Source organism: Bubalus bubalis, chromosome 1 (assembly GCF_019923935.1).
Source record: "Bubalus bubalis isolate 160015118507 breed Murrah chromosome 1, NDDB_SH_1, whole genome shotgun sequence".
Taxonomy (NCBI): Eukaryota; Metazoa; Chordata; class Mammalia; order Artiodactyla; family Bovidae; genus Bubalus; species Bubalus bubalis.
Window position 1 is genome coordinate 8,288,973 of NC_059157.1, and position 23,018 is coordinate 8,311,990.

At 45.9% G+C, this 23,018-nt stretch overlaps 1 protein-coding gene across 6 annotated transcripts in view; it reads left to right on the forward strand.

Moving 5' to 3' along the window:
* SLC20A2 (solute carrier family 20 member 2) overlaps window positions 1–23,018 on the forward strand; it is a 113,406-nt gene that overhangs the window by 26,842 nt on the left and 63,546 nt on the right. The window contains exon 1 of one of the 6 annotated variants that reach the window (XM_044927912.2): window positions 7,742–8,661. The exons of 4 other annotated variants lie outside the window; for them this stretch is intronic. The gene's annotated coding sequence lies outside the window, so the exon portion shown is untranslated. Of the gene's footprint in view, window positions 1–7,741; window positions 8,662–9,996; window positions 10,598–23,018 lie in introns of those variants that run through there. One more of the 6 variants, XM_025277030.3, reaches the window with a different exon arrangement.

Below are 23,018 nucleotides of genomic sequence, written 5' to 3' on the forward strand. Positions count from 1 at the left end.
TAGACTGGAATTAGGATTTTGTTAACCCACCTTTTGAGTCACGTGGCTTAAAATCTTGTTTTTCAGGGCTTTTGTTTCCCCCCTGAAATCTTAGATTGCATTATATTTAAGATTTCTTGTTTTGCATTAGCTTGAATGCTAATAAGTTATAGAGGTCAGATGGTCCTTAATAAGCCTATGCTTGTTTTTCCATTGAAAGTGTTTTTATTACATGAGACATTAGTGCAGCTTTGTTTGAATCTGACAGCCATGCTATGTCTGTCTAGCAGTTTAGTAAGCCTGGCGTCCCCCGGGCAGAATTGTTGCCTCAAGAGAAAGAGGGAAGGACAGTCTCCAATCTTTTAACTGAGTGGAGGCTAATATTGGGGCATATATGACCGTGTGCTCTAGTACAGTGTGAAATTAAAAGGGAAAATTATGTACATATGAGTCTAGCATCTAGTACTGGAGAAGGCAATGGCACCCCACTCCAGTGCTCTTGCCTGGAAAATCCCATGGATGGAGGAACCTGGTAGGCTGCAGTCCATGGGGTTGCTAGAGTGGGACATGACTGAGCGACTTCACTTTCACTTTTCACTTTCATGCTTTGGAGAAGGCAATGGCAACCCACTCCAGTGTTCTTGCCTGGAGAATCCCAGGGATGGGGGAGCCTGGTGGGCTGCCGTCTATGGGGTCACATAGAGTCGGACACGACTGGGGTGACTTAGCAGCAGCAGCAGCACCTAGTACATACCAGGTTCTGTCCTTGATAATACAGCTATGTCTGTATTTCTATATTCATGCACATCTGTCTACCTGTCTTGCTATGTATGCATAAACGTGTGAGTTTGTTTATTTAACAGAATGTTTGGAGAAGGAAATGGCAACCCACTCCAGTACCCTTGCCTGGAAAATCCCATGGACGGAGGAGCCTGGTAGGCTACAGTCCACGGGGTCACAAAGAGTCGGACACGACTGAGCGACTTCTCTTATATATTATGCAACAGGCACTGTTCTGCATTCTTTACAAATATAAACCCATCTAATCTTCATAGTCACCCTGTGGAGTTTGTATATTGTTATACCCACTTCCAAGATGATGAAACTGAGGCACAGAGAGAGAATTAATTGCCCAGACTCAACAACTAGAAACTAGAAGTGATGAAACTAGAAGAAGCCTGGGCAGTCTTGCTCTGGACTGCATACTCTCATTGGACATTTTCAGCATTGATTTGGAGAAAGGAAGCAACTTTATCAGTGGTCTAAACAGCTGTTAATTGACAGTGCTTAAACCTGTTTCCCAGACATATATGGTACACACATCCATCACAGCGTTCCTTTTCTTCCGACTTTGCACATGTTGTTGGTTCTGTATAATGTTCTTTCCACTTCTTTCGCTGTTGAAAGCTTAGATCAGTCGCTCAGTCATGTCCGACTCTTTGCGACCCCATGAATCGCAGCACGCCAGGCCTCCCTGTCCATCACCAACTCCCGGAGTTCACTCAGACTCACGTCCATCGAGTCAGCGATGCCATCCAGCCATCTCATTCTCTGTCGTCCCCTTCTCCTCTGCCCCCAATCCCTCCCAGCATCAGAGTCTTTTCCAATGAGTCAACTCTTCGCATGAGGTGGCCAAAGTACTGGAGTTTCAGCTTTAGCATCATTCCTTCCAAAGAAATCCCAGGGCTGATCTCCTTCAGAATGGACTGGTTGGATCTCCTTGCGGTCTAAGGGACTCTCAAGAGTCTTCTCCAACACCACAGTTCAAAAGCATCAATTCTTCGGCGCTCAGCCTTCTTCACAGTCCAACTCTCACATCCATACATGACCACAGGAAAAACCATAGCCTTGACTGGACGGACCTTAGTTGGCAAAGTAATGTCTCTGCTTTTGAATATGCTGTCTAGGTTGGTCATAACTTCCCTTCCAAGGAGTAAGCGTCTTTTAATTTCATGGCTGCAGTCACCATCTGCAGTGATTTTAGAGCCCAGAAAAATAAAGTCTGACACTGTTTCCACCATTTCCCCATCTATTTCCCATGAAGTGATGGGACCGGATGCCATGATCTTCGTTTTCTGAATGTTGAGCTTTAAGCCAACTTTTTCACTCTCCTCTTTCACTTGCATCAAGAGGCTTTTTAGTTCCTCTTCACTTTCTGCCATAAGGGTGGTGTCGTCTGCATATCTGAGGTTATTGATATTTCTCCTGGCAATCTTGATTCCAGCTTGTGTTTCTTCCAGTCCAGCGTTTCTCATGATGTACTCTGCATATAAGTTAAATAAACAGGGTGACAATATACAGCCTTGATGATCTCCTTTTCCTATTTGAAACCAGTCTGTTGTTCCATGTCCAGTTCTAACTGTTTCTTCCTGACCTGCATACAAATTTCTCAAGAGGCAGATCAGGTGGTCTGGTATTCCCATCTCTTTCAGAATTTTCCACAGTTTATTGTGATCCACACAGTCAAAGGCTTTGGCATAGTCAATAAAGCAGAAATAGATGCTTTTCTGGAACTCTCTTGCTTTTTCCATGATCCAGCGGATGTTGGCAATTTTATCTCTGGTTCCTCTGCCTTTTTTAAAACCAGCTTGAACATCAGGAAGTTCATGGTTCACATATTGCTGAAGCCTGGCTTGGAGAATTTTGAGCATTACTTTACTAGCGTGTGAGATGAGTGCAGTTGTGCGATAGTTTGAGCATTCTTTGGCATTGCCTTTCTTTGGGATTGGAATGAAAACTGACCTTTTCCAGTCCTGTGGCCACTGCTGAGTTTTCCAAATTTGCTGGCATATTGAGTGCAGCACTTTCACAGCATCATCTTTCAGGATTTGGAATAGCTCAACTGGAATTCCATCACCTCCACTAGCTTTGTTCGTAGTGATGCTTTCTAAGGCCCACTTGACTTCATATTCCAGGATGTCTGGCTCTAGGTCAGTGATCACACCATCATGATTATCTGGGTTGTGAAGATCTTTTTTGTACAGTTATTCTGTGTATTCTTGCCACCTCTTCTTAATATCTTCTGCTTCTGTTAGGTCCATACCATTTCTGTCCTTTATCAAGCCCATCTTTGCATGAAATGTTCCTTTGGTATCTCTGATTTTCTTGAAGAGATCCCTAGTCTTTCCCATTCTGTTGTTTTCCTCTATTTCTTTGCATTGATCGCGAAGAAGGCTTTCTTATCTCTTCTTGTTATTCTTTGGAACTCTGCATTCAGATGTTTATATCTTTCCTTTTCTCCTTTGCTTTTCACTTCTCTTCTTTTCACAGCTATTTGTAAGGCCTCCCCAGGCAGCCATTTTGCTTTTGTGCATTTCTTTTCCATGGGAATGGTCTTGATCCCTGTCTCCTGTACAATGTCACAAACCTCATTCCATAGTTCATCAGGCATTCTATCTATCAGATCTAGTCCCCTAAATCTATTTCTCACTTCCACTGTATAATCATAAGGGATTTGATTTAGGTCATACCTGAATGGTCTAGTGGTTTTCCCCACTTTCTTCAATTTCAGTCTGAATTTGGCAATAAGGAGTTCATGGTCTGAGCCACAGTCAGCCCCTGGTCTTGTTTTTGCTGACTGTATAGAGCTTCTCCATCTTTGGCTGCAAAGAATATAATCAGTCTGATTTTGGTGTTGACCATCTGGTGATGTCCATGTATAGAGTCTTCTCTTGTGTTGTTGGAAGAGGGTGTTTGTTATGACCAGTGCATTTTCTTGGCAAAACTCTATTAGTCTTTGCCCTGCTTCATTCCGTATTCCAAGGCCAAATTTGCCTGTTACCCCAGGTGTTTCTTGACTTCCTACTTTTGCATTCCAGTCCCCTATAATGAAAAGGACATCTTTTTTGGGTGTTAGTTCTAAAAGGTGTTGTAGGTCTTCATAGAACCGTTCAACTTTGGCTTCTTCAGCGTTACTGGTTGGGGCATAGACTTGGATGCCTGTGATACTGAATGGTTTGCCTTGGAAACGAACAGAGATCATTCTGTTGTTCCTGAGATTGCATCCAAGTACTGCATTTTGGACTCTTTTGTTGAAAGCTTATCAGCAGGCAAATTCACATGTTACTTTCTCCAAGGTGCCTTTCTTGACTAACCCCACCAGAAGATTCCTGGTGGAATGGATTTTTACCCTTTGGGATGCTCACGGATTACCCTCTTACATGGTGGAACGTTTATGTATGTGCCGTCGTGTCTTCTATCGGATTATAAGCCTCTTGGAGGCAGCTCTGTCACTAACACCATGTTGTCTACCATCTTGGGCATCCTGCTGTTTGTTCAAATCTCATTAATGCTTGGGAGTTTTGGAATGGCAGGAAGCAGTTGTTTAGCAAGTGTCTGTTAAATGGATGACTCTTAGGAATGCATGGTGAGGATAAATTTTCCCCGTGGACTTCTAAGGATACTTAAAAAGATCAACTGTCTAAAATAAGTATTTAAACAGCAGCAGTAATATTTTGCTGCCTTTATTTTTACAGTCCTGATACAATTGTTAAAAATTATGCAGAATTAGCTGTTTATCAAAGTCTTAAAAAAGAACTGTCTTGATGAATTGGCTACTGTGTATATATATTTTTAGCTTACAGAAGTGCAGAAGAAAAAGTTTTATTCTTTGAATCCGTTTTCTCTGCTCACATGTGCATAAATGGTACTCTTAATCCATTTCTGAAGTATTAGGATGGACTGAACAGCCGTGAACGTGGCATGCTGCAGTCCATGGGGTTGCAAAGAGTCAGACAGGACTGAGCAACTGAACTGAACAGTCCAACTGAATGTGAACTATACCCATGTAATCAGTCTGAGGGCCAGGATAGAGAATCATCTTTTAAAAACCTGTTTTTATTTGTTTATTTATCTGTGGCTGTACTGGGTCTTTGTGGCTGCACACGGGCTTTCTCTAGTTGCGATGCGTGGCCTTCTCATTGTTGTGGCTTCTCGTGTTGCCGAGTGCTGGCTTCAGGAGTTGTGGCTCCAGCTCTAGGGCTTCGGCAGGCTCAGTAGTTGTGGTGTGAGGGCTTAGCTGCACCTCGGCATGTGGGATCTTCCCAGACCAGGGATCGAACCTGGGTCTCCTACATTGGTAGGCAGATTTTTTTTTTTTTTTACCACGGAGTCACCAGGGAAGCCCGAGAAGTCATTTCTTTAGCGGAGAGCTGTAGCCTTGAAGACCACATAGATTAGTTTGGCCCAAAAGTTTGTTCAGGTTTCCCTATAAAAGGATGCAGAAAAACCTGAATGAACTTTTTAACCAACCCCATATTTGTTTCTAATTATAGGACGAAACAAATAAAGCTTAAACTTAACCATTTTAGCAGTTTCACATTCAGACCGTATCACTGTTTCATTTTAGTTTGAGTAACATGCTGGTGGATAGGACAAAGTAATTGTAGTAATCAGAACTGTGGGTTTTTTAAAAAAGAGAATTGTGGGTTTTTAAGAGTAAGATAGACAGATTAGTCTGAGAGGGTTTCATTGGAAAGTAAGGGGATGGACCGTTTACAGACCGTTTGAAGATTGTGTATCTGTGAGTTTTCGCTGTGTAACAGGCCTCCTAATTCTAGCAGCCGGGAAAAGCAAGCCTGAAGTCTCACGGTTCCGTGGGTCACCCGGGTGACTCTTCTGGTTGGATGGTGCTAGCCAGTTGGTCTCTGAAGTCAGCTGGCAGCCTGGCTGGGGCCGCCTGGCCTGGGGTGGCCTCCGAGCCTGTGGGGGCCATCGTCGGGCTGGCTGTGGTGGGACTTCAGTGCAGATGGCAGGTCTGTGCCCCACGTAGTCTTACCCTCAGAAGTTTAGGTGGGCGTCCAGGGGTGGTCTCGGTGCCCTGAAGTGCAGCCAGAGCGGAGGCCGGCTCCCCGACCCCAGGCCTGCACTAAAGTCTCTGGCTTATGCTTGCTGTTGCCCTGCAGACCAAGCCCAGAGTTGGTGTGGGCCGGGGCTCCCCCGGGGTGTGGGTCCAGGGAAGTGGGAGCTGACGGGGGTATTACCATCCCATTGCCCGGACACGGAACTTGTGCTAACGGTCGCTCAGTGTCCCTCGGCTCTGAGCCAGCCCTCGGCTCCCAGCACACGCTGCTGGAGTGGAGGACACCTAAGCCAGCTGCCCAGGCCGCAGAGTTTTCAGAGCCAAGTTTACAGGCCCTGGCTTCCCTGCAGCATGTCACGATCATTTGGAGCCCCTTTCAACCTTTTATTCTTTGAAGCTTTGAACCGTCGAAGCAGGAAGCCTCTCACCCTCCCTCAGTAACGTCCCAGTCGGGGGCTGTGGGTGTAAAGATGGCAGTTTACTGGGAGCGTGTGCCCGGTGGGTGCCGGCGGCTGGAGTCCTTGCCGCCCCTTGATGTCACATCGCTGCCCCTGTTTTACGGGGCAGGCAGGGAAGTGGACTCACACAGGTCAGCTGAATTGCCCAAGGTCAGAGTGGTGCCCAAGGTCAAGTGGGTGGGTTAGGAGCTGCCTTTTGAACTCAGATCTTTCTGACTTTCTCCCCAGTGGACTGGTGATGGTTTTTAGGGGTTTTTTTTTTTTTTTGAGCACGAAGCCATTGAGTACCCTTCATGCCATCCTCTGAAAAACTGCTGCTGCTGCTGCTGCTGCTGAATCACTTCAGTCGTGTCCGACTCTGTGCAACCCCATAAACGGCAGCCCACCAGGCTCCCCCGTCCCTGGGATTCTCCAGGCAAGAACACTGGAGTGGGTTGCCATTTCCTTCTCCAATGCATGAGAGTGAAAAGTGAAAGTGAAGTCACTCAGTCGTGTCCGACTCCTAGCGACCCCATGGACTGCAGCCTACCAGGCTCCTCCGTCCATGGGATTTTCCAGGCAAGAGTGCTGGAGTGGGGTGCCATTGCCTTCTCCATCTGAAAAACTGGTGACCATGAAATGTGAATTTTCCCCCTTTTCTGCTTCTTTCCCACCCTGTCCTTCAGTAGTTGGACTAAATCACCAGGTTTAATTTGAAGATGATGAATACCTCAGAGAGGAGACGTTCCTGCTGGTTCCAGATGTCCTTTTTAAAAATATGTTAGAATAATTAATCTCTCTGTGACTCTTGGAGATTTCAAAATAAAATGCAGAATCCTGAGATAGCCTAAAACATATATTTAAAATTTTAGGGGAGAGGGATAAATCGGGACTTTGGGAGTAGCATGTACATACCATATAAATATATACATATATATACAAAATAGAGAACAGAGACCTGCTATATATTAGCACAGAGAACTATGCCCAATATCTTCTAATATCCTATGTGGGAAGAGAATCTAAAATAGAATATGTTATAACTGAACCACGTTGCTGAACACCTGAAACGAACACACATTGTAAATCAACTATATGTGAATAAAACAGTTCATTTACATTCATGAGAAATAACCATCATTTAAGAATGAAACTGTGCCCCCTGTCTTGTGCGCTCCCCTAGTACACAGCACAGAGCTGCGCGTCTGCAGGGTCGCAGGAACCGTGTGTGTGGCGGGTGGGGAGTGGCGGTCTGTCCGTCTCACTCAGACGTGTGCTCCTGGACGGCGCAGAGGCCTTGTCTTTCCCGTCTTCTGTGTCCTCAGCACTGGGTCCCGGGGTGGGAACGTTCCAGTGCTTGTTACCCGGTCCCATACGTGGACTCTATGCCCAGGGATAGGCTCTGTTCTGCTTTCTGTCTCCTCCGTCTGCCCTCCTCTTAGCCCTTTCTTTCTCTTTTCTAAGTCATCTTCCTCCCATCTGAGTTTGTCTGAGTTCCTCAGCTTTCCCTTTCTCCCACCCTCTCATTGGCAGTTTTTCTATTCACTATCTGTTTTCTTTTTAATGTTTTATATTGGAGTATAATTGATTTACGATGTTGTGGGTTAGTTTCATGTGTGCTATCTTTGTGACATGTTGAAATGACCGTATCTTGGATATATGGAGTTCAATTTGAAAAATTATTAAAATTAATTTCACCTGTTTATTTTTACTTTTTTAACGTGACTGGAAATTTTTGAATTATAGAAGTAGCTTGCTCCAGCGGGTCCTTATCCAGGTCAGTTCATTAACTTGAGTTTTTGTTTTGATTTCTTGGATCTGCTGGACTGGAGACCCACAGATCACCTCCCCTCACTGGCACGGCTCTGCCTCCCTCCCCCCGCCCCGCCCCACAGTGTGTGACCTCGAACAGGAAGGCTTTCCCTTACTTTTAAATGATGCCCAGAGATTTCTCTCTCCTGTCACAGGTATGCCCAGGACAGAGTACAGTTGACTCCTACATTCTTCTCGCTAACGAAAAGGGAACAGCAGGGTGACTCATAGACACTGGAAGATACACTATTTACTTTGGAATGTTTCAGTTCTTGGATCTTGGGACAGGTGTGGCCACTGTTGAAAGAAACAGTGTAGTCATACTCACCGTACTTGACATGTGAAGACCTGGAGCACTGCCCAGCGTCCCCTGCCTTCAGCGTCAGGACGTGGGATCCACTCCCTTGTTTCTCTCTGATGCCAGATTCAATGCATAGCTGCTTATGGTGTGTTGGCTTTTTTGTTTGTTGAGGGAAGAAGTACTGTTTGGCTTAGAAACTCTTTGACTGCACCGTGACATAGTAAGTTAAGGATCATTGTATGGAAAATAGCCTCACGATGTCCTCCTATGCTGCTGAGAATTCAAGAGTAAGTTCTCTGTAGATCACAGAGAATTGATCGTATTCACCCAAGGTCAGTCATCTTTGATAAGTACCAACTTCTTTCCTCTGGGCTCGGGGTGGGGTGCCCCACTGCAGGGACTTGGGTTGGGGTGGTTGATGAGCGCAGCTACCATCTCATGGGGGGTGAGCAAGTCCTGGCTTCCGCTGCCTAAAGCTGGGCTCTGGGGGTGGAAACACCCAGACTGGCTGCCCACAGTTTTTGTAAACAGCCAGAAGGGGGATTGTGCTCATGCCAGTGAAAACCAAGCCGTTCACCACTTTGGGTGGCGTGCCACATGTGCCGGTGCTTTGTCAGGACAGGGTCAAGTCTTGCGGCTCCGTGTCACCTGCCTGTGCCACAGTTGACCCGGGATTTGGGGAGCTGAGCAAAATAAATCTCCTGAAATCTAAACTGCATATGACATTTTAAAATTAGAAAAACAAACAGCTCTGACAAGATTTGCAGGATTATAGCTAAATAGTTAATATGGAAGACATGCCATGGAGTGGTTAGAAGGCGGGGTGGAATAATCCTGTGTTGATTTAGCGAAAAGCATGGAACAAGCCGTTGAATTTCCCTGTTTGCCCAAATGTTTAAAAAACAAAATGGAAAAATGACATCTCCCAGAGATGTTCGGAGATTTGATTGATGTTCATGCCTTGATATCTCTCATGAAGTAGCCAATAAGAGCAAAATATATTATAAGAACTCAAATGTCCACAACAAGCTAGTGTGAACCATCTTGAGTAGATACTAAGGAGTTTGGTGTCCTTGACCTGGGTTGTACTTACTGAGGCAGTTTGTATTTTTCAAAGAAAGTTCCGTGCCACCTCTGTGTACTTGGGGTCTTTAACTGTCAACTTGAGCTTCAACACGATTTATAGATGGTCTGCCACCTATAAAGGACAGTTGACCAGTTCTAGCCAGCCAGGCAGTTAAATGCACTTCAAAATGCTTCTTGCTAAGGATGATGGCTTTTGCGAATATTTGAGATGTTTATTCTCAGTTGTAGTCTATTAGTAAACCTGCATCCTCATAGCGACTCCTTGGGAGGTGCAGAAGACAAAGCCAGAGAGCAAATAAATTAGTTCATTATGTAGCGAGAAAAAAAACTTTTGTTTAAGGTTCTTTGTTGATAGACTTATTGGTATGTGTCTTGGATGCCTGTTCAGTTTTACATAGTACCAGATCTGGGCTTCCCCCGTGGCTCAGTGGTAAAGAATCCGCCTGCCAGTTCAGGAGACGCAGGTTCCATCTCTGGATAGGGAAGATCGCCTGGAGAAGGAAATGGCAACCCACTCCAGTATGCTTGCCTGGGGAAATCCCATGGACAGAGGAGCCTGGCAGGCTGCAGTCGACGGGGGTCACCAAAGAGTCAAACGCAACTTAAGCAGACCAAACAACAGTACCAGGTCTGATCGTGCTATGTAAATAATCTGAGTGAATGTCCCTTGACTTTTTTTTTTTTCTTGTGAAGAGCACACAGCACTGCCACCTTGTTGCCAAAGTTTTGTCTGATTTGAAAGAGCTGAAAAATCCAGTGAGTGCCTGTGCTGAAAAAGAGCTCGCCCTCTCCGTGGGCCGGCACTTGTGAAAACAGCGAGGAAGGAGATAGCACCAGGGGACCGCATTCAGTAATTAGCATAATCACGATGCTCTGTATTGTTCGAAGGGCACGCCCCTTGGCCGGAGCTCCCATTAAGAGGACACCGATGTTGTCCCAGTGAATAAATCCCGGCGCGTATGATGCGGATCAGCGAGTTCCTGCGGGCTGCGCCGGTGCGGTTAATTTTAGCAGGGGGTTTGTTCTATGAGTTGTAAAACTGTCTACCCGAGTAGAAGTTAGTAAGCTGAAATGTGACTTCTCGGCCAGTGTGGGAGAAGCCTATTTTAGACTCAGACTGTGTTGGCGATCGGGAGAGCGGTCTCTGAAGGATTGCAGTCCCCATTTCCTTTGAAAGTTCTTGTAAGTACCGGCTGAATCTTCCGGATTTCTCCTTGTTCTTTTCGCCCTAAGGTCTCCCTCATGTTGCTGTCCATTGTCATTTTATCTCTTGGGAAAACGGGGAACTCTGGGCTGAGTGCTTTAGAGGCTGCTAAGAACGGTGGCCAAAGGTTTTTCCTTAAACATATCTCACTGCAGGAAACCTGCCTCACTTGATTTTCCCAAGAGAAAGTATTTGATTCTTACTATTTTTATCTTTGCAAAAGCAATCCGTGCATTGTTGCATACTTTATCTGTTGAAATATTTGATTAATGGAATGGTGTGTCATTGAGCTTTATTTTCAGTGGTGACCTAACTCTTAGAGGGGGAAAATGTTGAAATTGGACTCCTGATATACCTACTGTGAGCTACAGGTTTATGTACAGATGTAATGGGAGTGTCAAATGTAATTTTGTGAAATGTGTAGGTAGTTTTTGTTAAAGGAGGATTTGGTGCCTAAAAATAGACCCATGTCTAAAGAGAAGCCCTTAAAAAATAAAATAAATTTAAGAGGAAGCCTTTGAAAAAGTAATTGAACTTATCCTCTAGAAGATTGGGTTAGGGATCAGAATTAACCAAAGGTCAGGAAATTCCCTAGCTCAACTGCTTTTAATTCAACAAGTCATTGCCAACTTAAGTTTGGACTGAGGAAAACAAGATTTTAATGTAGAATCATTTTAATTACGTCTGAATCACCTGGCTTGGTTCAAAGTGTTTTAATTCACAAGACGCTGACTTCATGCCAGACAACTTGCTTATAACACAGAGCCTGGCAGGAATTCCTTTATCAATTAACATGTATATTCCCTCCCCAGCCCTGGGAATGTCGATTTTAATGAAACAGTTCTAATGCTCCCAGGCATCAGGGTTCCATCCTCTGGGCCCAGGGGAAGGCATACCCTCAGATGCCTTTTTCCATTTGGAAAGCTTTATTTAAAGACTTCTTTGTTACTATGTATTGTCCGATTTTAAATCCCAACAACCCAAGGTGCCAACAATGAAAGGAAATGTTTCAGGGTACATTTAGTAGGAAAAGAATGTAAGACGGGAAAATAGAATTGAGGGCTTGGTCTATTTTTGGAAGGAAACTTTATTTTTTTTAAACTGAAGTCTTTTTATTGAGCAGAAGAGAAATTTGCTGTCCAAATTCATTGCAATTATAACAGAAAAGTCTGTAATGTCATCTTCAGCAGTTGAAGGGACTTTGTTCCAGGATTTCCTTTGGAATATATACTTTTATCCAAAGAAAGTAACTGTTCTTATTCTTTCTTTTAACTGTTAATGAAGTACCATCAGAATCTCAGTGGAGTGTTTTTAGAGTTACATTGTGGTTGGGTGTTAGATCCTCCTCAAGCTATTATTCAGCCACTCAACTGTAGTTTAGTCCTGCAAAAAAAAAGCCGTGTAAGATTTGTCCATTTTTAAAAATTTAACAGAAGGATGTTTCCCAAGGTGTTTTTACTACGAGGAAGCATATGTGCTTTTAGGAGGAGTTGCTAAAATGCTCGTAAACACTTTCCGAGTGTTTGTTTTCATGATTTATGTGCCGTGAGAGAGTGATCCAGGAGAGGAGGTGATGTCAGTGTTGGTGTGGGAATGTCAGGAGGGTTTGCTGGAGCGGAGACCCTCCTCCTGCGGCTCACCGGTGCCTGGGGAAAGGAAGGGGTCTCCCAGGAAGGGACGGGGGTCTCAGTGTGCTCCTGGGAAGAGACCGGACTGCTTGTGACCTTGACTGTGACCTTGGCCGTGACCAATCACAGTGAGCTCAACACATAGTCACCAGCAGGAGGTCCAGATGCTGAGAAACGCGGGCAGCTTTGTGGCCTGGGGAAGGAACCCAGAGCCCTTGGCTCCAGCCGTGTGTAGCCATGTGTCAGACACGCCTGTGCTGTCCATCGTCCCCCTGCACCTGACTCTGCACGTGTGTCCTCCAGCCTGCTTAAGCTGCTCTCCCTGGCCGCCTGCCCTCCTGTCCTCAGCCTCCCCCTCTTAAAATAGTCCTAGCCCCGGAGGCTGACAATTCCTGATCACAGGAGATTGCTTTTCCTGGGATTTCATTCCTAGAGAAGAGCCTTCTGCTCTGAAGCTTTGAGGGGTTTTCGGGAACGCAGAGAGGCGCCTTCTCTCTGGGTCCCCTTTATCCTCTGTCAGCATGGCCAGAAGGGAACTGAAATGATCTAACAGGTTGCCCTTTGGTTGGGAGCCTAATGCAGGTGCTCAGTGATCACACTTCTAGAATGTTCTCTTTCAGAAGGAAACCTTGCAGGAATAGGGCTTGATCCACTGAGTTTTTCACTGTTTCATCTGGCATGAAAGGAGCAGTGAGCAGAGGGTGTCTTCCGCGCTGCGCGTCTCGGGCACAAGAGTATGGTAATAGGATCTGGGCCCCGGCAGGAATGCCAAGAGCTCCTGGACGTGCTGAGAGACTATTGTTATTTAGCATGTATGAAGCACCCCCAGAGCCATACAATGCACAAAGAAAGCGTAGTTCCTATACTCCAGGAGCCCACGTGCTCATGTTAGGCGGGACGCAGAGCGCGGGCCCGACTTGACACTGAGTGAACTGGCAGAGCCAGGAAGAGAGGAAGAAAAGGAGAACACGGGGGTGGGGGGGGGGGGGCGGGGGCCAGTGGGCTGCTGTCTCCATCTGGGCTCCTGCCTCGTAGGGGTCGGGCAGCCAGCAGAGCCGCCGGGCCCTGCTCCCCTGCCTCTCCCTGCCGCTGGGCAAGGGATGGAGGTGAGAGGCCCCCAGGGCCCGGTCCACGGCTCAGGGTCACTGTGGCGAGTCCCACACAGGGAAGGGGACCAGGAGCTTCACCTGCAGCTGGAAAGCACCTGTTATTCATCTGTAGAGGAGGCAGCTTGACACATGTGTACGCTCAGCTGCTCAGTCGTGTCCAACTCTTTGCGACCCCAGAGACTGTAGCCCACCAGGCTCCTCTGTCTATGGGATTTTCCAGGCAAGAATGCTGGAGTGGGTTGCCATTTTCTCCTCCAGGGGATCTTCCCAATCCAGGGATCGAACCTGCATCTCCTGCGTTTCCCGCGTTGGCAGGTGGATTCTTTACCACTGAGCCACCTGGAAGCTCCTATTAGCTCCATTATTGCCCCCAGAAACATCCAGAGCACCATCTAGCCTGTGCATGAACCACCTACACGTTCAAACATGTTATAAATGTAAGGAGCATCTTTCTCCATACAGTGATATTTGGGTAGAAATCTGATATTTGGGTTCCAGACTTTCTCTCCCTCTTAAAAACTGATACACAATTGAACAGGTTACTTCGCCCAGTTGGGGATGTTGGGTCAACTGTTACATTAGTTAGAGAAAGGCTTTGAGCTTCTTGGGAGAAAGGCATTTCCCAAGGTCAGCCCAGTGTTACTGCAGCCCATAAAGGAGTCAGAATGGCATGAATCAGAGGGCACTCATAAGGCAGGTGCGGATGTGAGAGATTAATACCCAGGAGGATGTGGTGTGAGTCATTTTCCCTTTATGTTCAACCTCATCCCATCTCTGACTAAGGCTCCAGGCCTATTTCACAGCCCCACAGCTAAGAGGGCTTCAGAGAGAGCTCGACAGAGAACCTCAGAAATGATTAAAGGCCTGAAAAACGATGCCTATAAAAGATGTCAGGAACTTCTATTATTTAGCCAAGAGGAGGAAAAAAATGACCAGGGGGGGCTCTTGAATTGTTATTCCGGCATCTGTATTCCAGGGCCAGGGGACAGAGGCCAGCTGGTGTCCAGCTTGTTGAGGATGTAAGGGTTTGGTCCAGTGACGGTTAGGGCAGAACCGTGGCTCTCATGGTGCAGCCAGCCTTAGTCCCACCTGGGAACTAGTGAAAAATGCACATTCTCAGGCCCCACCCAGGACCCGTTGATTCAGAAACTATGGGGAGGGGGGAGGGCCCAGCAATCTCTGTTTTAACTCACTCCCCAAGTGATTCGGATGAAGTTGGAGGACCCCTGGACAAGGTGCAGAGAGAGAAGAGTCTTATAAAATGGGGAATTGGGGTACTGGAAGAGGTAAGCTGTTTTCCTGAAGCCATCGAAACCTGGGTCTTGTTTGCAGAGTTTTCAGTATCCCGTCCGAAGTCAGGAGTTAAATGACCTGTCCGAGTCCCCGCCAGCCTTCCCTCCTCTCTGCATTTCCCGTCACTTGGAGAAGACTAATAATTAACCAGGAGAATTTTGCAGTTACTTTTGTGAGCTCAGTAGTTAGGCCCCTGCCCGCGTCAGATGGGGAGCAGATGAGAGGCCGATGCAGTCACGCGGTGCCGTCAGGTGTCACCGGCTCTGCTCTGTACAGCGCGTCATTGAACAGACTGTCTCCTCGGGGCTTTTCAGCAGCCACCGGTGGGCAAGTTTGATCAGCGGTGAAAACGGGGGCCCCTTGGTGCCAGTCCGTGGCCCTTCCATGTCACAGGATGCTGTGACAGTCCCCGTGTCGGGGGGACTCGTCTCCCTCTCAGAAGCAGGGCGGCTGGGGGGAGTGACCCTACCCCACTCCCCCCTCTGTGTCCCTTGCACTGCGGGAACGCTGACCCATGCTTGCACGGGGACTTCCATCTGACACCTGGAGGCTGGAGACAGGGGCACCTCGATATATTGTGTGAGTGGGTCTCTCCCGAGCCGGGGCACGGGGACCTGTTTACCCTGCAGCAAACAGCCACCCAGACACATAGTAGGTGCTTCACACAAATAAACAGTGAATCATTCCATCGTAGTGTCCAAGGCCACAGGTGCCCTGCCTCCATCCATGTGATGAATGACCTAGAGTCAGGCGGCTCACCATTCGGGCCTCCCCAGTCCAGATGCTCCAGCCTAAGCGTCCCTCCCCGCCCTCCATCTTGCACGTAATACAGAAGCATCTCAGTTTCATGGTCTTTGCCCTTTTGTACATTCTTCCTGTGTGATTTGCTTGAAGGAGTGGTCTGGGGTGGAAAGCAGAAACTCCAAAGAGTGTGTCTGTCCGTCTGTTACACCCTGTATGGCGTTTGGGACAATCAGCGCTCTCTGCGATCCAAGTGAAGGAAGGGTTCCCTGAGGACATGTTCTCACACTGCTGCCTAGAAAGTGTCAGCGGGAGTGGGCTGCTGTCCCCAGAGAGGCCGTGTCCAGCCTGGACCCGGCCCGGAGGCCCTCGGAGCTTGGCCCTGAGAGCTGGAACGGGGGCACCCTCAGCGTTTGTTCTCAGTTACGCATTTGCAGAGGAGTCCGCATTCCTTCAGGTGAGGGCAGTGTGGCACGGATCCCAGTGTGCCCCGTCACGGGAGGCAGAGGGTGGAGGTGGCAGGTGCGTTCTGCGAGTTGTCACCCAGTCCTCAGACCTTGTTATCTTGGAACAAACAGACTTCTCAGACGTGAGGCCGCGTGCACCGTCATGTCCCACGTCTGTGTCACGTGTCACGCACACCGTATGTGAGGCCTGGTCCATGTTCTGGTTGCACCCAGAGAACACAGGTTTATCTCAGCAATTCAGAAGCAGAGATGGCTGACTCTGAACACCTTGGATCTGCCCCTGAATTGAACATACTGTCTTTTAAACTCCTGAACTCTCAGTAACTATATATCCAATAGAGGAAATGCCCAGTGGCTAGTTGATTTGGTTCTTCACAATAGCAGGCAAAGGCTATTTTCATTGCTATACAAAGAAAAGTGACGGAATAGTCTTTCTTTTGGTATTTTCACCCTGGCAACAATAATTTTGTTTCTAAAGTCAGTCATATCTAGTCAAGAGATGTGTCATTACAAATGAGAATGGTTAGGTCATTTGGGATTAGCTTTATCTCATGGCAGTTGCTGAATCAAAAACTGTAACTACTTTGAAAGGAGAGAAAAGGAAAACTCCTTAGTTTTTAATTAGAAAGAATTACTGACCTAATAATTCAAAGATCCCCAGAAACAACCTAATAAGGTGCATGGACCGTAGCCCGCCGGGCTCCTCTGTCCACGGGATTCTCCAGGCAAGGATACTGCATAGCCGTTCCCTTCCCCAAGAGATGCTTCTGACCTGGGGATCAAACCCGGGTCTCCCACATCACAGGCAGGTTCTTTACCATCTGAGCCACCAGGGAAGCCAAATAATTTATGGTCCTGCCCCATAATGCAGCACGCTGCAGCTGTTTGAAATGATGGTGTTAGATGTCTATGGAGTAAAAAAACTAGCAGGTTACAAAAAAGCTTACATATCAGCTCATTTTTTGAATGGAAGATATTTTTAAATGGGTATTCATAGCTTTAATTCCTTGTTTAAAAGGAAGGCAGTTATATGCACATAAAAAATAATGCAGTGCCCCAAATATGACAACAGTTAGCTGTAGGAATGAGCTCATGTTTTCCCCTGGCTTTCTGGTTACCTGTATTTTAGGCTTTTGTCTTCAGTGAGCATATATGACTTGTGAAATAATGAAAACCTTTCTTTTCAAAGCAGAACTGTTGTAATTCATTTTTACTTTGACTTTTATATTTTATTTGATTCAGCAGTGGCCTCTCGGTGGCTTGCGTAACTAATTCCTCCCCCTGAGGATAAAGCGAGCACACCCAAGTGTACACAGAAACAGTGGTCATCTTGCAGCGGTGGGCTAGGAGCAGTGTTCCTTGTTTGACTTTCTCCTTTTCTGTATGTACCAAAAATTTTATATGCATGCATGTTGGGCTTCCCAGGTGGTGCTAGTGGTAAAGAACCTGCTTACCAATGCAGGGAGGCATGGGTTCCATCCCTGGGTCGGGATGATCCCCTGGAAAAGGAAATGGCAACTCACCCCAGTATTCTTGCCTGGGGAGTCCCATGGACAGCGGAGCCTGGCGGGCTATGGTCCACGGGGTCACAGAGGGTCAGGCACCACTGAGCACACGCGTTCCAGGCACAGGCGAAAGGCATCCGGCAGGGGTCTGCTTTGTGACCTCAGTGCTCCAGAGGTTCCGTGAACTGTCCCACAAATCTCAGTTTGGCCAGGTTCACAGAGAAGGCAGTGGCACCCCACTCCAGTACTCTTGCCTGGAAACTCCCATGGATGCAGGAGCCTGGTAGGCTGCAGTCCATGGGGTCGCTAAGAGTTGGACACGACTGAGCGACTTCACTTTCACTTTTCACTTTCATGCATTGGAGAAGGACATGACAACCCACTCCAGTGTTCTTGCTTGGAGAATCCCAGGGACGGGGGAGCCTGGTGGGCTGCAGTCCATGGGGTCACACAGAGTCGGACATGACTGAAGCGACTTAGCAGCAGCAGCAGCAGCAGTGTTATGCGGAGATGGAAGGCAGGGAACTGGCAAATAAAACATATTTTTTAAAGTCATTAAAATAGTATGCCTAGCGTTAAGATTATTCACTTAGGCCCAGAATAGCAGAGGGTGGAACCATGGCCGTGGGCTTTGGGTTGTATTTACGCAGCACTTATCTGGGTGGCCTCTGCGTGCATCTCGGCAGCGTTAGCCGAGGTGATAACGGCATAAGAGAGCATCTGCTGCTAGGTTACTGCTGCCAGATGTTCCTGGCGTGTCCTTATGGTCTTAATCGGAAGGGTATTTGGGGGAATTGTTTTGGTATTGGTGGTACTTGCCTTAAGAAATTCTTGAGCCATAACAGGAGGCTCCCTTTCTACCCACTTTGTATGGTGACACGAAAGAATAAATACTTTTGATGGCTGTGGCAAAGGGTTCCCTTTGAAGTCTGTTCAGATGCTAAGCCTTGACCAGAATGAATGGATCCATCACCAGGTTCACTTGGGGACAGAGGTCTGGGTTGAGATTGAGTTGAATCCACTTTCAACAAGACTGATAACCTTAAACTTAAAGCGGAAGCGCCTCGGGAAGCCAGATGGATCACGCTGTGGCCTAACCTTTGGTTCAGAGCCTCTGTTACTCATCAGGAGTCTTTCCCAGAGTCCTGGGAGCCCAGAGAGCTGGTTTTTCAGGTTTCCTTCTTACTGTTTTCATCCTTACAAGGAGCGTCCTTCTCCTCATCCTCTCCTTCCTTTCTTCATCATCTTTGCCTCTTTCTCCTGCAATGGTATGGTTGGAATAATCTCGTAATCCTTCTCCATGCTCTCGCCTTCCCCAGGAAGTAAAGACACATCCCACATGGATTTATCATCTTCTTTTCTGGGCAGGGGAGGGGAAAGGAGCAGTGGGTGAACCGTTTAACTCAAATAGTCAGATAGCCAGTGGATGGAGCTCTGTTCCTGGGAGGATATGTTGATGGCAGCCACATCAGCATATCCTCGCTGCCAAGTGGGTCCAACTTCCATTGAGTCACAGATTCCTCCTGCGTTAAGTGGGAGCACAGACTTGTATCAAGATGAGTAAGTCGGAAGTTACAGTTTGATTGACAGAAGGCTTTGCCAGTTGATTAGCATGAAGGAAGAGAGCACCTTTTTAGAGGAGAGAAAGCAGAAAAAAGTATTTCCTGAGGCTCTAGGCTCTGTTAGAAAAGGCAGGAAGCTGATGGCTGTCCAGGGAAAGGGTCATTGAATCTTGGCTTAAAAACTTGGACCGAGTTCATTTTTCTTTTTGTTTTGTTTTTTTTTGTTTGTTCATCTGTTTTTTGTTTGTTTGTTTGTTTCTGTCTTTTCTCTGAAGACTGAAATCGGAAATGAGAAGGTATGGTTGTACTCAGCGTAGCGAGGTGGCTGGGAATTATAAATGAACTCATCAACGAGTAAGAAGGTTTTTAAAAGAAAGAGAGATTGTTTTCAACCTGACCTGAAATTGGAGTGGCGCTGGAGCAGGGTTGGGGGCCCGCTGGGATGGCCCATCACTGTGTGCCTCAGCCTGCCAAGTGGAGTCGAGAATCCCTGGGCACCTGGCAGGCAGCACGCCCACCCTCCTCTGTCAGGCCTGATTTTTGCCATCTCTACTTTTGTGGACATATTTCTGATATTCCCCCTATCTTTTAAGTCATAATGTCTTCAGGCTCTGTGAGCCTTGTCAGTAACAATTAAGGGAATCCAGAATTTTGACTTGAAGAAAAATGACTTGAAGTCTAATCCAGAAGAGACTTCTTTGGCCAGGTAGAAAAGCTTGACATTATCATGCAGCAGTTATCGTGCATTATCATGCTAACTATTAAGTACTAGAAGGATCTGGTTTTTAGTTTGTATATGTGTTCTGAGACGAAATGATTCCAGTAGGTGATCATATAATAAGAAAGATTTGGTTTTTGTCTCCTTTCAAGAACTCAAGTGATCAATTGGATCTGACTCCAGGTGTAGAAGTATCTTTTCTTAAAAGGCAAATCCAGTCACTTAAAAATTTACATACAGCAAAATTCACTTTTTCTGGTGTACAGCTGAATGAGGTTTTACACATGCGCGGGGGTTTATGCCACCAGCACAGCCAGGATACAGAATACTCCCAGCTCTCCAGCAATTACCCTTGTGCTGCCCCTTTGCTTTCAGATGCTCCCTCCATCCTTTGCTGTCTGAGCAAAGTAGTCTCTAAGCCCCAGACGTTGTGGTAGAGCCTGGAAATCTCACTAGCTAAGGGGGCTTAAGCACAACCTTTGACCTGTAAGTAGCTTATGCTGTCCCATGGGTGATTTCTAGCAAGCCAGACTACAATACAAGGACGTGGGGGGATATCTGCGCAGGCACAGCAACAGCTACACATGGTAGGGAAAGGAGATGTCACCAAAGTCGTTCAGCCAAGTGAACAGCCAAATAACAACACACCTCTGCGGGGTGGGAGTACCAGTAACCAGAGTTGCTACAATATAAGTTGTCCTTTGTAAAATGTCCATTTTTCAAGAAAAATTTATGAGACATGTTAGAGAAACTGGAAAGTGTGATACATACACAGGAGAAGTAAGCAGACAGGAGAGACTGCTTCTGAGGGACCCATTTATTGAACTCAGCAGACAGAGACTTCAGAGCAGCTATTATTATATTATCTTAGTTCAAAATCTAAAATAAACTATTCTGAAAGAATTCAAGGAAAATTGGTGGCAGTGACTCATCAAATAGAGACTATCCTTAAAAGAGATAGAAATGATAAAAAAAAGAACCAAATGTAGTTATGACACCAAAAGCAAAGGTAAGGATAGATAAATTGGGCTACAGCAAAATTTAAAGTTTCTGTATATCAAAGGACACAAGCAATAGAGTGAAAAGTCAACCTACAGAATGGGGGAAAATATTTGTAAATCATATATCCGATAAAGGGCTAGTATCCACAATATAAATATATGAAGAACTCCTACAGCTTAAACAACAGAAAAATAAACTGATTCAAAACTGCGCAGAGGACTTAAATAGACATTTCTCCATACAGATGGCAAGCAAGCACATAAAAAGGTGTGCCAACAGTAATCACTAGAAAAGTGAAAGTCAAACCCACAGTGAGATATCACCTCATGTCCATTGGGATAACTTCTCCTGAAAAATAATAACAGAGAAAACAGCATGTGGAGAGACTGGAGCCTTTGTGCACTGTTGGTGGGAATGTAAAATGGTGTAGCTGCCATACAAAATAGTATGGTGGTTCCTGAAAAAATTAACATATTTATCATCTGACCCAGAGATTCTGCTTCTGGTTGTATACCCAGAAGAACTGAAAGCAGGGACTCCAAGAGATATTTGTACACCGTTTTAATAGTATTATTCACAATAGCCAAAAAGTAGAAGCAACCCAGAAATCCATCAACAGATGAATGGATAAATAAGATATGGTCCATACATACAATGGACTGTTATTCAGCCGAAAAATAAAAGGGAATTCTGACACATTGCAACAAAGATAAACTTTGAAGACATTATGCTAAGTGAAATAAGACACTCACAAAAAGACAAATAGTGTATGATTTCACTCATGTGATGCACTTAGAACAGTCTGATTCACAGAGACTGAAGGTAGAACTGTGGTGGCCAGGAAGAATGGAAAATTATTGTCTAATTTCAGTTTTTCAGTTTTGTAAGATAAGTTCTATAGGTGGATGGTTGTGATGTTTACACAATGATGTGAATGTACTTAATGTCACTCAACTATACACTTAAAAATAGTTAAATGGTAAATTCTATGCTTATTTTAATCACACTTAAAACATTTTTTTTTAAATGGCAATTTTGGAGTTGAAAAGTACAGTAACCAAAATGAAAAACTCATCAGGAGCCTCCACAGTAGATTTGCATTTTCAGAAGAGAGAAGCAGCAAATTTGAAGATGGAGTGGTAGAAGTTACATAGTCTGAAGAACTGAAAGAAAAAAGGAACGAGGGAAAATGAACAAAGTCTCAGAAAAACATGGGCCACTGTGAAGAGTCCCAGCAGGAATACCAGAAGCAGAAGCGAGAGAAAGGGCAGAAAAACACCATCAAAGAAGCCATGGCTGGCACATCCCCAAAGCTGATGAGAGACAGTATCTGCACACCCAGAATGCTTAACAAATGCCCATTAGGATGAACACAAAGAGATCCACACCCAGGCATATTGCAGTCAAAATGCTGAAAGATGAAGAGAAAGTGGGAATGCAGAGAGGCAGATGTGACTCAGGGCGTCTGGGGGAAGCCCAGGGACTCTCACAGCAGTGGCGGCCAGGCAGCAGTGAGAGGGCCCAGGAAAGTGCTAAGAGAAGCCTGTGTCCTGGGGAGCTGTCTTTCTAAACAGGAGCATCAGCGAGTAAATAAAGACTGGGAGAATGCCCTGCTGGCAGGTCCGCCTTACGAGAAATACTAAAACAACTTCGGTTCAGTAGGCTGAAAGGAAGCGACACCAGACAGCAATTGGAATACACCCAGGAGCTCCAGTAGGTGATGATAGAAGACAGTATGTATTGCTTTCTATTCTCTTAACTGATTTCAAACATCATGGAAGAGCAGCTTTTATCTGGTGGCTTTCTGGTTATTATAAGAAAGCTCAGTATGTTCACATACAAGAGCCTTCCTAGCTCTAAGTTTTCTAAAAGAAACAGACAAACGGAGCTACTGCCTTGCCCTGGGAAGTTTCTGTCTTAACTGTACATGAGGAATGAAGCAACAGGAGCACTCTCAGAATCGGGAAATCATTTTCAAAGGAATCTTATAAACTGTCTTTTTTTAAAAACTTCTGTCTCTATGGTTTTTTGAAGGTGATATCAAGCAAATGCTTATGGTCTCTTAATTTAATTGTTGTTGTTTAGTCACTAAGTTGTGTCCAACTCTTTGGATTGTACCCTGCCAGACTCCTCTGTCCATCGAATTTCCCAGGCAAGAATACTGGAGTGGGTAGTCGTTTTGTTTTCCAGGGGATCTTTCCAACCCAGGGATCGAACCCATGTGTCCTGCTTTGGTGGGTCGATTCTTTACTGCTGAGCCACCAGGAAAGCCCCTCTAAATTTAGTAACAAGACTTTAATTTCATAGTCTCAGAGGTATGAAGAACTGCTAAATTTTCACCTGACTTACCAACCAAATTTATAGACTCACTGCC